We start from the raw sequence: 14,025 nt of genomic DNA, 5'->3' as shown, positions 1-14,025 counted from the left end.
AAATTCAGAGTTATGGCAAGGTTGATGGTAATTGGATCATCCCTGGACCTTCATGCACTTGACAATCATATGAACATTCAATAAATTGAAAAATATTTGGGTGGCGTGAAGGACATCTGGTATCTTGTTTTAATAACCCCTAACATCCACGTAGTTGATGTGGTGTGTCTTTGTATGCTTATAAATAATTAGATCCATGATTTCTATGAAGTTTTCTTTGTTTATTCTAGAAGCTAAAATTAATCTGACTGTAGGAACATTGAGTGTATTATGGATTTTATTCTAAAAGGAGTTTGGAGTCCATCTGATCAATTCATTTAGTGTGGAAGTAAAGTTTAAGTCTCTCTTTTTTTCCTTCGGCTATATGTAGATTTTGTTATTTCTATAGAGGGCATGACTTACTCTAGTTTTGGAGAGTGACTTGGCTAAACCAAGGTAAGTGCTTAATTGTTAACCGACTTGCTCCTCCTTTTATTTAATGAAGTATCTTCTTCCACTTACTTGATTCCTTTCTTTGGGTCCTAACTTCTAACTCATTGAATGGCTTAATAATTGATTTTTTTTTTCTTTTGCTTTATCTCTTTGGGCTGAAGGTGTTGTTCATCGAAGAAGAAATTTTCCTCTTTTGTGATTATGTTTCTATGTTTGAAAACCACATGCTTTGCAGTCTCTTAGGGAAATTTAATCTTTGATTGGATATTCTTTATTGCATGTGGATGGAGGTTGCCAACTGACTTGAGTAGATAACATAATTGGTGCAATACATCTCCTGTACTTCACTTTGTTTCTTCAATGTAACAAGATTTTCAGGCGTAACTGAGTAACTTTTTTGTTAGTATAATTTTCTGTTCTTCATCATTTCTTCTTTTTACTGTGCGGTTAATTTGTTATTTCTTGTTTACATAGTGATGTTAATTAACAAAAACAGTTGCATTTTCCTTATAATTAATTAATTATTAATATTTTAATTAATCCGGATTTTTTTGTATCAATTTTTATATTATCATTTTGTTACAGCTTATCATGTATTTTGACAGACCAAACTCGTTTTCCATTACATAATTTATTCTTATATTCGTTTCTTTTAAATAAGCAAAATAGAGAATGAGAATTGATGACAAGAATCCACTTACATATTTCAGGAGAAAAAAAATTGTGTGTAATTTTCAATTTACAATAGATTTGGTTGCAATTTTCTACCAAAAAGTACTTTTTATGTCCTGTTAGTTAAGCAGGTATGAGCCTTCTGAATTGTTCGATGAAGACATGGGAAGCATTATCTTCTTGCTTAAGGTGCATTGTGATTGAAGAAAGATCGAGAAAAATGTCTCTGTAGACTAAACAGTTGAATTAATCATAGCAATCAGATTAGCACAAAATTGAGAATGAAGCACTAGCTCTCTGCATATTAATTTTGATGAGTGATGGCTTGATAACACTACATATTACTTGGAATTTGATTAAAGATATGCAGATTCTTTCAACTATCTGGTTCTTGATTTAGCTTGGTTATTAACATAGCAGTGGATACTGTTGATTCCTGGTGCATGCATCGAGATTCAAGAGGGTATTGTTTTACCAGCAGAGCTTGCCACTTACACATCCAGAGACAAATCTTGCTTTGGAAATATCTCACTCATCTTCTTTGTACCAAGTGGCAGTGCAACCAGTTGTGAGAAAGATGGAAACATACCACAGGTGAGCCTTCACCCAGTAACTCCATTCTCAATACAAGGTGGAGAAAGGTGCCATGAGAAGTGATTGAACAAGAAAGAAAAGCCCACCATCACCCAATGCTTCCAAAGCTTACTCGGCACAAGATCTCAATGCCTCTTCATCTTTACAGGTTCTGTCTCCATTCTTACCTCCTCGTTGAATCTAGTGCTCCTTATTGTCTCCAACACAACGCAGAGGAAAAAGAGCCAGAACAACCATGGCCATGGTTGGAATGGTGAGCCCAAATAACAATCTGTTTGATAAATCCAACCAGGGAGAAGTGGTGGTGGTTGTGATGCTGTGATATTCAGGATGGAGGAGTTGCCATTGCGGAAAGGAAGAAGATGGAGTCCTCATTTTCTTCCTGGTTTACCTCTGCTCTTTGTATCTGTTTCCAAGGAAGCAACTCCATTAGAGCTAAAATAAAGATGGAGATGTTTCACGCTGCCATTAGTCATGAATTAATATAATGGTCCATGCGCAATGGGTTTCGTTTGTTAGTTGGAGCATTGACGCCTTGGGGAATGGGGGCGCGGGTAACACATGTGAGGGTTTCGTTTGTTTTTTGATGTACGGATGCCTTGGGGAATGGGGAGTTACACGCGTGAGCACAGCACAGAAAAAGCTGTGGTTTTAGCTTAAGTTCTGCTATGACTCCCCGCGGTTTCTTGCTTTCTTTTCGTCACGGGAGGCTCGTGGGATTTGATGAAAGGGGTGTAAACGCAGTTGATTCCGATCGGTTTTTGGTCGATTCTATCGGATTCGGATGATAATCGGATACTTATTTTCTTAAGTAGATTCGAAATATGAATAAAGATTGAATACCTGTTGATATCTTTACTATTTTATTTGTGAGATTACATTTGAAATTTAAGAATTTAGTAATTTTGGTGTTTATTATAGTGAAGAACCTAGAAAAATAGTCACATATCTTAAGTAAAAGGTTTATAAAAATGAGAAAATAATTCTAAATAAGTAATTTAATTGGACCGATAATAACATATAAGAAAGAGGTATATTATATCTACATCCTATTAGTAATCGGATGGATTCGAATACCCCTAAACGAGTGCGGAAGCTTCTTCCTGCGTGGAGCAGCCCTGCACGTATTTAGATTGTATTAATCGTAGGTACCAACTGCTAACTTGATTGATTGAAGGTCTCCATCCTTAATCTAAGGTACCAATTACCAAATGCCAACTTGATATCTGGTCATCACCGTAAATTACACAATGAGAGCGAACCGTTGACAATTGATAGAGAGTCTTCTTAATCGTAATATAGGCATTTAAATGTCGCTAAAAAAATACTTTAAATACTCACTGGTTAGAAATATGATTTGAAAAGTGTAAAAACGCCGTTGCCGGGGATCGAACCCGGGTCACCCGCGTGACAGGCGGGAATACTTACCACTATACTACAACGACTTGGATGTATATCAAGTTACGATTTTAGATATTTCACTATTATGCAGCTGTACCTGATTCCATTTTTCACATTTTGGTTCCGGGCCCTAAAGTAATTATTCTGTATTTTGGCGGGAAAGAGAAAGGCACCACTTTCCTCCTCATATGAATTATGAAATGACCAAATAATCTTCTTTGCACATGTAACTCCTCTCTTTACTTTGAACAACCGCTAACCATGGGATTTTTTTTTTTTTTTTGGGGGTCAAAATATGAAAATTTTCATTAAGAAAAACTGTTGATGCTAGGAAACTTTGATGATAACAAAGATTTATCAATAATAAAAATGGGTTAGACCACCAAGATCTAGTAAAAGAGTGTCTACAAGCACCCCTAGCAAGAAAATCTGCCCAAATGTTCCGACACCTAAGAATATTATGAAAATAAACATAATCAAAGTCTAAAGTTAATCTAATTATCTCATGAACTAAACTAAGGCTCACGAAGATGAGAAAACCTGTAATGCAAGTACCACTGGTAAACTATCATAATTGACTTGCACACTCGATGTCCCTAAAGAGTGCCCAAGAATAAGAGCACCTCACACGATTCAAGCTCCATGATAGAAGCATCAGTTTCCAAACCGGGAGTACACTGAGTTGCAATGAAAGTTTTTCCTGCATCCCAAACGATGCAGCCTCTTTCACCCTTTTTTGCAGTAATGTCCCAAGAACCATCAACAAACATTTGAAAAAAAATCCACCTCCAAAACCGGATCCATACATAGCATCCCTAGATTATCTCCTTTATGTTTTGAAACCGAAGATAGATGGAGAATATATGCACATAGAAAGGAGAAGTTAGTCATAGTAAATTGGACACATGCCTGTAGACCACAAAATAGGGTTGCATTCCTAGTTTTCCAAATGCACCAGCTAAAGCACTTCATAGTTGGTCAACCCTCTATTTATCATTATACCCTTTAAATTTAACCTTGATAAAATCCATCCAATCATGAAGTTGAAAACCATAGAAGTCAAACACGTTAATACGCAAAGGAGAGTGCTTCCAATATTTTCGTGCATGAGGACAAAAAAATAATGCATGACTAACGTTCTCAATCCCATTTCCACAAACCAAACAAAAAGAGGCTAAAGTTGCTCTTCTTGCAAAGAGAGAATTGCCAATAGCTAAAGCCTCATGACAAGGTTGTTATTAAAAAGGCTTTATCTTGGGTAAAGGTAAAGGGGGGAATGTGCCAAATCTTGTTTCAAAAAGCACATGAAGTGGAGGAAGAAGCAATATTACCTAGTGCATCAGCCATTGCAAAACATTAAAAATATTCCAATATAATAGTGAATTTTCCGTTCTTGGACTTAATTCAAATCCAAGAGTCCAGGGTGTCACTTCTAAGGATTGGGATGGTAAGGACGGCCTCAATTTCAGGTGGGGAGAAAAGAGACTAAATGAGAGGAAAATTCCATTTTAATTTTTTCCAATTAATTAAATCAGATACCCAGGTGGGACCATGATAGAGTCTCTTTAGAAAGAATGAAGATGTAAGGACTAAGGAGATAACCTTGCCTGATACCTCTTTGGGGGATGGTTTTCCTAGAGAGAGCACCATTGATCTTTATTTGGTATTTCACGGTAGTGATGCATTGCATTACCCAATGGATCCATTGATCAGCAAACCCAAGTGTCTCAGAGAATGTTCAATGTAAGACCACACTAATTTGTTATAGACCTTGCACAAGTCTAATTTCGAAGCCATATACCCAGAAGTAGATTTGGAATTTTTTAATATAATAAAGATACTCATGAGCAAGATAAATGTTATTAGTAATGGCTCAACCAGGAACAAAATCACTTTGAGTTTGGCTAATGATGGACCGCAAAATAGGTTTTAATCTGTTAGCCAAACTTTTTGTTATGACTTTATAAGGAGTAGTACATAGATTGATAGGTCTAAAATGGAAAACCTCCTGGTGCTAGATTTTCTTAGGAATGAGAGAAATGATTATTTTATTGAGACTTCTAAGCGTGTATGTCACACCCTACCCATCGGTCTCAGCTACCCACCCGACAACCTTGTGGGAGTGATCGTCACAGGATCCACGTTTTAGTCTATCAATCATAATAAATGCAAGTAAAGACAATCATGAGCAAGAGTTAGGTCAATAATTAAATAAAAGGATTACAAGAGTCCAAATACTCCAATAAAATAATTAAGGGAAGAATAAATAATCAAAAAGATTACAAGTTCAGTGGAAGCAATTCAAATGTTTAAATAAGTTTCTTTCTCTAAAGCTAAAAACTTAGACTCAAGTTTATCAAGGTGAGGGGTTCTCCAATTCTTCTCCAAACGATGGCCAAACTGCCTGGCAACCTGTCTCCTCCGCCCATCAATGGGTGCTATAAGCGCATTCCATGCACTCGTAGGAGCTCCCACACAGAGCTATCTCCATTTTCCATTGTCGGTGCCACATCTTCTTCATACAATAAGGCTCCTTCATGGGAAACCAATCCATCTTCCGGCATATATCATCCATCTGTACATGCTAATAAAACATAGACAAATAAAGGAATGAGTTCTAGAGAACTCAGTAAGAACAACAATAATTCCCATCCATATGTCAAACCATCATAAATCCATATATGATATGTATGAGTGCAATGTATGAATACCCCTAAGATCTAACTGTGCAAGTCTTTAACAGTTGACATGCTTTAAGATATAACACCAACCCTCCTCTGGGTAGGTCTAATCACTCTGATCCGACAAGGACTGGTTACCCTCGTAGGGATCCTGGGTAAAATGGAAAGTCCACACTTGGCTCTCAAACCATGGTTGGGGTTAAGTCAACCTCTCTCACCACGACCATTGGCATGAGTATTGGCGCATGTCAGAGTTTCTAATCCAATGCAAGTCATAATGGTAATATACTACATGAAGTCCACATACATCCCCTATGGCACCAACCAACTCGGTTCAGTATCCTTTGCAACCTAGGAATGAGAACCCTCACAGACTGGCTACCGCTATTAGATTCTATTCCATACCCTATGGTCATCCACATATTGTTGGGGCGGAATGCTCTCATGACTCCTCACGACACCCGGTCTGCTCCTTGGATGTCCATGAGCCCAACACTAACATATGCAACTCTACCATTGTATGACCAACAGTGGACCAGAGTCACATCACTGTTGTCACCGGTCATCCGACTTCAATTCCCCTACCGAAAGGGTAGTAGCATGTGAGGTACCTAGCCATGCAACTCTAGACTCTACCTAGGTATGTCATCCAGTAGTTATGACAGTGCTGGAGACATTAGCATGCATGTGTCCCATACCACAACCTTCTGATATCTCAAGCCAAGATATCCCAATAGAATACCCTTTCCATCAGAACCACAAACCATCAATCATCACAACAGTTATACCACATTAATAAATGATAAAGTATATGTAAAGACAATACAAACAGCAAGCATATTATAAGATCAACATGCTATATATGGTTACAGCAGTATATAGAATAAAATAACAGTAATGAAAAACACTGGACTAGCATGTTCAAGTCATTACATAAAGATATGATTGTATGTCCTTACCTGTAAATAAGTAGAATTCCTTTGGATTGCAAACCAGAAACAATTATAAGACTTTTATTGGAAACAAAGAACACCTATAAACATGGTTACATTAATATATAAGTTGAATGAATCAAATCGAACAAAATTCAAAAGTTGTAAGCTCACTGGAAACTAGCCGGTCGCTTGGTCTGAGCGACCGCCACTAGTGATCGCCCAAAAAACAGTGAGTTTCAATCCAAAACTTAGGCTTCTGATCATCTAATTTCAATCCGAATTTTGAATGATCATAGTCCAAATTTCAAATCTAACACTCCTACAACCAAGGGTGATACCAAACCTAATAATTGACATCAATTTGGTTATCCAGAATCCTCCCATTGATTAGATCAGTCCTTTTCACGAAAGCAGGGTTTCGTTTTCAGACCTGATCTCATCAAGATCATTAAAAAGGTAGGTATTGTAATAGAAAGATCATGAACAACCATAGAAGAAAACTAATCTACTTTAATCATAGCTAAAGGTAGAGTATAAGTGAACAGGGAATCACATACCTCAACCATATCAGCTATAAAAAACAGTAGAAGCTTCTGGAACACTAACAACACTTTAGATCACCCTCTAGCACGTCTCCATAGCCGCCTAACCACAAAAAACAACAATCCCGAATATAATATTTGTAGAATAAACGAGGGTTGCTATTTATAGGAGTCTGGGGGCAAAATAAGGCAAAACCCCACAGCCAGGACCAGGCGGTCGCTTGGTCTAATCAACAGCCACTAGCAACCGCCCCCTAGTATATTGCTATACAAGAGTGCTTTGCTCAGGGGGTTGATCTCCAAGTACAACCTAACCCTAATGAACATATGGGGAGAGGTCTTATCTTCATTCCGGACATCTCCAGACATCACTTGCCTTCTAGAAGTCCAACTACCAAGCAAGACAAGCTCTTCATCAAGAGAATTCAGATCCATGGGTTTAGGGTATGGATCATGGACTTTTATCCGGACACTCCACAAATTGACTCGGCTAAACCTTCGGGTTCTTTGACCTGCAATACGGGTCACGGGTTAGAAATACCGGGGTTGTTACATCCCTCCCTCCTTAAAAGAAATTTCGTCCCCAAAATTACAAAGTACTTGTAAGTCCGAAAAGATGAGGGTCTCATCTTCTTTTTCCCAAGATGCTTCCTCAAATGAATGATTCTTCCATCTGATCGTCACCAAAGATATAGACCGGTTTCTCAACTGCTTATCCTTCTGATCCAAAATCTTAGTCGGTTATTCATCATACGTCAAATCCGCACTCAAACCTTCCGGTTCATGCTGGAGCAATAGCTCTACATTTGCTAAGCATTGCCTTAGCATAAATACATGGAAAACATCATGCACACCAGCAAGAGACGGAGATAGAGCCAACCGATAAGCTACTGGTCTAACATTTTTCAATAATGTCAAATGGACCAATATACCTAGGGCTGAACTTTCTTTTGATATTGAAACGCATAACTCCCTTCATCGGTGAAACTTTCAAAAACCGGATGGCATTTAGCAATAATTTTAATTCTTAGCAATTCGCTACTTCTAAGTTCTAATGTGTGGAGGGATTTCTAACCAACTTTTGAAAACCACGGTGGATGGCAGGAATGTTGGTGTATGGCAAATGCTTATTGCTGAAGGCAGGCAAGTTGGAAAAGATGGACGAGATGGAGGCGCTACTTAAAGCTTTACAAGTAGGAGTTGAAAAAAACATTGTTTATTTTAACGTTCCTACTCTCCTTATTTCTCATATGATCAGCGGTTACGAGTGGAAACTGAATTGCAACAACACAACCCTTGCCGATCCAGATAGACTAACACCAGAATGACAGCCTTCACTAACAATTTGGAGAACTCGAAATCGAAACATGGATTGCAGCACGTTTCTTCGTAAAGCGTTTCGAAGCAAACATGAGGATGTGGCGCTGCATCTACTGGATCTAACCCGTTAAGTAATCACTTCTTTTCCTTTTTCATTTCTACCGAATGAAACCTCGACCGAATCAAAATCAAATGCCGAAATCATTGGAGAACAAAATTTCCACGAATTTGCTCTGTTCTTCCTGTTGTCTTTCCTCTCCTTATTTGAAAATCTATCATTCCATACATCAAGTTTCACCTTTTTCCTATTGAATACATTTCTTCAATTTATTCTAAATTCGAGTAGAGGTGGGGCTGTAGACTCGGGTGAAGGACAGGTTACCGGGTTAGTGTTGGGTGATGCCGCGGTGTCGATGGATGAAGAACAGGAATAGGAGATTTGCGCATGTAAATTAATGGCGTCGAGTTAGGACCCTGAACCCAGTTCACATTTGGGTCGAAATCTTGGTGAACTCGGGTCAAGATCTCAAATTTGAACTAGAGTAGTGGTGGAGGAACTAGGCTCGTGAAATCTGAAATTAAGTTTACAGGCAAGCTCTTCCTAACATCAGTACTGCTTTCCCTTCATTTGGGGGGGGGGGGGGGTGAGACTAAAGATGTGGGTGGGGTGCCTAGAATTAGCATACTTTCAGGTTTTCCGTGAAGCTTATTATTGCATCTCTGATTCATCATGGCTTACCACAAGAATGAGAAACTCAAGCATCACTCTGTCTGTCTGTAGAATTAGTAACTTCCCACTGGGGTGCGAGGCCCCCCGCCCAGCGCGAGATTCCACCCTCGGCACCGCCCCCGACTGGGAAGGGATTCACTGGTGGCCAGGGTTTCATGGCCACATGAGACGGCTGCTGGGTGTGATAGTTTCACCGTTTGCACAATCTCATCTTCCTATTCAAGTCCTCCCAAAAACCGCATATCTACTAGTTGATATCTCTGAAGTTGCATTTGTTTCACATTGGAAGAGATAGGGAGTAGGGCGTTTAACTCATGATACATGCCCTTGAAATTAGAAAAATATTGGGTGATAAAGTGCTCCTTTCTCTCAATCTTTTATAATTCTTGTGACAACTGACAACTCATATTTTAGACAAGTTTCGTCCAAAATACACCTCCGTATAATCCTATAATTTCCCCCCTATATTACTGTTAAGTATTTGCCATTGAATTCAACAATTAACCATGATTGGAGCATCTATGGTTATCCATTGATGTAGCTCCAGATTGAAGAGGTTCAACTAGGGGCCAGCCTCAAGGATCTCATTTCAAAAAGTCAAGGGTTTTAGGATTTTAAGATTTTGGATTAATTGATTAGGATACACATAAACTATGGTGGTTGGATAGCTCTAGAGAGATTTAGAGTAGTAGGGTGTATGGATGGATGGGGTAGATTCTTTAGATGTGGGATGCGAAGTTACTGGAACGAGGTGAAACTTAGAGAAAACTTATTGGGACCATTGGAGTGGTTAGATATGCATAGATATAGGTTGGGAATTTGGGTTTTCTTGAGAGTACGAAAATATAAAGGAAAAAAGGAATTTAATGTTGGGGAATTTAAAGGTCTAGAAGATAAGAGAGAGAAGAATTGGGCTGCAGATTATTCAACTTGCTTTTGTTGAGGATCTTGAATATCAAGTTGAATGAGGAAATATATTCTTGGGAGAAGAAAAGAGAACAAATCAAGACAATAAACCCCTGAATAAGGGAAGATAAGAAATCACATCAGAGAGAGAGAGAGAGAGAGAGAGAGGTCATTGTATCCCACTGGCAGCAACAAACAAAATTCAAAACTCAATTCATCAATTTATGGTTCAACTGAGCAATTATATCTATATTTATATCCACATTTGCTCACATACTGTCAAACTCAAACTGGAACTCCAAATTGAAAAGTGACTCCAAAAAGATTCCTAATCACTCTAGAAGAATCAATAAGTAAATAAAATCAAAACAAAATTCTATCTAAGAACTAGGTATCCTGATCTAACTCAAACACTAAATCAAATATTGAATTTAACACCTAATCCCATGTCCCATCATTATCTCCACTTTATGGCCTTATAAATTTAGGCCCATATCATTGATAAACCCTGAAAAGAAGTTTAATGTCTGTAGAACACACACATGGGCCAAAATTGAGTTTTTCAAAACATTCTTTATTCCATCACTTATATAACATCATCCGTAAGTTTCACAATCTTCAGCCAGTATTAAGAACTGTTGACTCCTTCAAGTTTCTTGTCAGTTATTCTATTCAACAAGGACACTACCTATGTACCTCATTGTGTACAGTGGTAATTTTATTTTCATCATCCATGATCTCTAAAGGTAAATATCTAAAAAAAATCACACAATCTCTACCCCCCCCACACACACAAAAAAAAAAAAAAAAAGGAGAGAAAAATTCACACAAAGAAAAATGTCGGAAATCACCCACAAAATCTGAAAAATCACCAATGGAAGCTGCTAATATTTGATCACTAGCATCTTCATCAGTAGCCTTTGATTGCCATAAACCACAGACCCAAAAAGAATTTGAAGGAAAATTTGCCATAATTTGTCGATAGTAGTTTACATAATTTTGGTCACAACCAATAGAAGAGACCTCCAATTGCGACCATGGTGGAAGAACTCTCGAGATCTTGTCAAGATTCGGTAAGATATCTCTCTTTTCCTATTTAGCCAGACCAGATGATGTGCAAGATGAGACGATGTGCCTTAACACATAAGGTCTCAAGTCTCGTCTCTCAAGTTGTAACTTTATGATTCTATTTTCATTTGAACTTTGTATCTTGAAATATGAAAATGTGTAAGGTACTAGATTTGTTTGAATCTTGAACTTTGAGTATTACTGTATGAGTATATGATGCGTATAATAGGCCATAACACTTAAGGTTTCACTTCAATGTAATCATTAATGGACTTACATTTACACATTTTTTATGAATTTTTACATAGGTCCCTCCATTTCCATTGGAAACAGGGCATACTTCCTTCCAAAATCAAAACCTTACAAAGACCCCCTCCACACTTAACACCGTTACTGACTTGTTAACCTGAAATGTGATTTTTGTTTTTATCCTCACTCAATAAATTTGTTTTAGAACATAATATGAAATTACTACTCTACCCTAAACACTATTCCTTCTATAAAATCTCAATTTAAGAGATTGGTGAAGAAATATTCTTCTTACCCATCTTCAAATTCCAAAACAAGCACTTCCACCAGATAGGGGTAATATGACCATTACACCCCTTTCTAAACTTGTAGAGGTGGGTGAAGGAATTCCTTCACCCATCTTCTTCCTACTATTACAATCCCCCCCCTCTCTCTATCTCTCTTCAAGGGGTTTTCAGTTATTCTTATTCCTTCTCTATTACCTGGTCTTCTTCACTTCCTCTGACTCTGCTTCGGTTGTGTTAGTCCGGCACCACCTCTGTGGTCTCTCCCTTCTTCCTTTGTTCCACATGACAACCCCTTCCCTCCATCTCCATCACCGGCAACCACCCATTGTGAATGGATCTGGGAGCATGCTTGTAATCTTCAAGCATTTTCTTCTCTTCCTTTTCAAGCTATATGTATAGCAGAAGAGAAATTCTTCTAGTATTTTGAAGGGATCTAGTAATCTATCCTGCCAAAAATCTGACCATAAGCTAGGCAGTTGGTTAATAAGCAGCAGCAGTGAACCGACAACCTCCTCGTTTTTGCTTTTAGAGTTTAGACCGAAGTTAGTTACTTCCAAATGAAAACCAGGTATTATAATGTTATTGAGGGGAAAAAAACAAGCACACTCTGTTGCTAGTGGCATGAAAAGGGTTTTCTTGAGATGATTACTCGTCTTCCTTCCTGTTAATTCTTATCAATTAAGGTTAGTGTATCGATCTAAGACAACAAATGCAAAACACATTGAGGGACTTCATATGGGGAATGGAGTACTATCTGATATTATACCCTCAGGTGGCTCATTTGAAGTTGCGAAAGTTAGGAAGAAGAAGGGTGAAGGGGAAATTCCTTCACCCACCTCTATGTTGTGGTTCAACATTGAAAATAGAACTTAATTAAGGGGTATTTTCATAATTTTGTAGGGGTGATATGCGCTTATTGAGCAATTGATTTGAATTTAAATATTTAATTATGTACAGTCACTAACTGTCTTTAGTGTGGAGGGGGTCTTTGTAAGATTTTTATTTTGGGGGTTGTGCCTCCTGTTTTTGATGGAAATGGAGGGGGCTTATGTAAAAAGTTATCCCCCCCCCTAATAAATCCAAGGTCACCAGTGTGTCCAAAATGGCTAAAATAGGGTAGATAACACATTTCAACCCCAAATGATCCCTAAAATGCATCAAGTTGGAGCCTCGAGTGGGGGAAAAAATTCCACCAACCCAGCAAGATCTTACCATGATCTCTAGACAAATCTTTCTCTTTTGAGTTGGTGAGATAAGCCTGGAGATTGAGATCTTGAACCATGATCGGAAAATCCGGGCAACTGATATACTACTACATGCCGAGATCAAACCCCGTTTGCTTAAAACACTATGAATCCTAGATATCCCTATACACTTTATCACCTTAGCCTGTCAAATCTTAGTTTTTTTTTTGGGTGAATAAATGATTCATTACCAAAACCCAAGAAATATGGAAAGTGGGGAAGGAAATACACAGAAAAAAAACCCAGTGGATGGGGGATTTGTGACCATTCAGGTGTAAAATCCTCTTCTTGAAGGTTGTGAGCATTTGGTAAGGTTAAAAGGAGACCATAGTGGATAAAAAGGAGGGAAAAAAATAAAATAAAGAAAAGAAGAAGAGAATATCAGGAGAGGGACGTCTATAAACCTGTACCAGTCCTGGGATGGTTCTCATGCCATGTAAAAAGGAATGGAGGATGGGGAAGGAGAGAAAGTGAAGAAGAACTACTGCAGCCAGACCAGAGCACTTCAGGGGAGGATTGATAAGGTGTTTTCTTCCCAGACCAAATTTGGCCATTTTCCACTACATCCAATCTAATATTTGGGATACGTTTCATCGTTCCAGGGGAAACCATCGGGCTGGAGTAATGGGCGCCTATGGATCGTAGGCATGTGTCTTTGGTATCAATCAATCGTAGCCCTACCGCTGTTAATGAGCATATTCCCTTATGTTTTCTGGTTGTAGGCTCTCAATCAGCTTCATGTGTAAGAGTCTAGGTCCCTTTCGACATTGAGTATACAGATCATCTATCCTCTCCCCCTACCATGGTGGGAGATCTCGCTCTCGAGCGAGATCTCGCTACCATGAAAAACCGAGATCTCAACCATCTCGGCGAGATCTCGGTCGAGATATGCCATTTTTTGGGCGTCAACTCGGTATCCCATCTCGGTGGGTTTCAGGGTCCCAGTTAGGCTAAAACTTGGTAT

The 14,025-nt window shown here is 38.4% G+C and overlaps 1 long non-coding RNA gene and 1 other non-coding gene across 3 annotated transcripts in view; one reads left to right on the top strand and one right to left on the bottom strand.

The window, feature by feature from the left end:
* Window positions 1–3,071: 3,071 nt before the first annotated feature.
* Window positions 3,072–3,143, bottom strand: TRNAD-GUC (transfer RNA aspartic acid (anticodon GUC)). Its single transcript has one exon. It is a non-coding gene; the product is annotated as a tRNA-Asp (tRNA).
* A 5,218-nt stretch (window positions 3,144–8,361) lies between these two features.
* Window positions 8,362–14,025, top strand: part of LOC149004528 (uncharacterized) — a 52,000-nt gene continuing 46,336 nt past the window's right edge. Inside the window, exon 1 of one of the 2 annotated variants that reach the window (XR_016175450.1) lies at window positions 8,362–8,703. This is a non-coding gene — a long non-coding RNA (uncharacterized LOC149004528). Of the gene's footprint in view, window positions 8,704–9,510; window positions 11,287–14,025 lie in introns of those variants that run through there. The other variant, XR_016175447.1, reaches the window with a different exon arrangement.

The sequence above is a fragment of the Hakea prostrata genome, chromosome 9 (assembly GCF_041222555.1).
Source record: "Hakea prostrata isolate BN-2017 chromosome 9, UWA_Hpros_2, whole genome shotgun sequence".
In the NCBI taxonomy this organism is placed as follows: domain Eukaryota; kingdom Viridiplantae; phylum Streptophyta; class Magnoliopsida; order Proteales; family Proteaceae; genus Hakea; species Hakea prostrata.
This window is presented reverse-complemented; position numbering and strand designations above follow the sequence as displayed.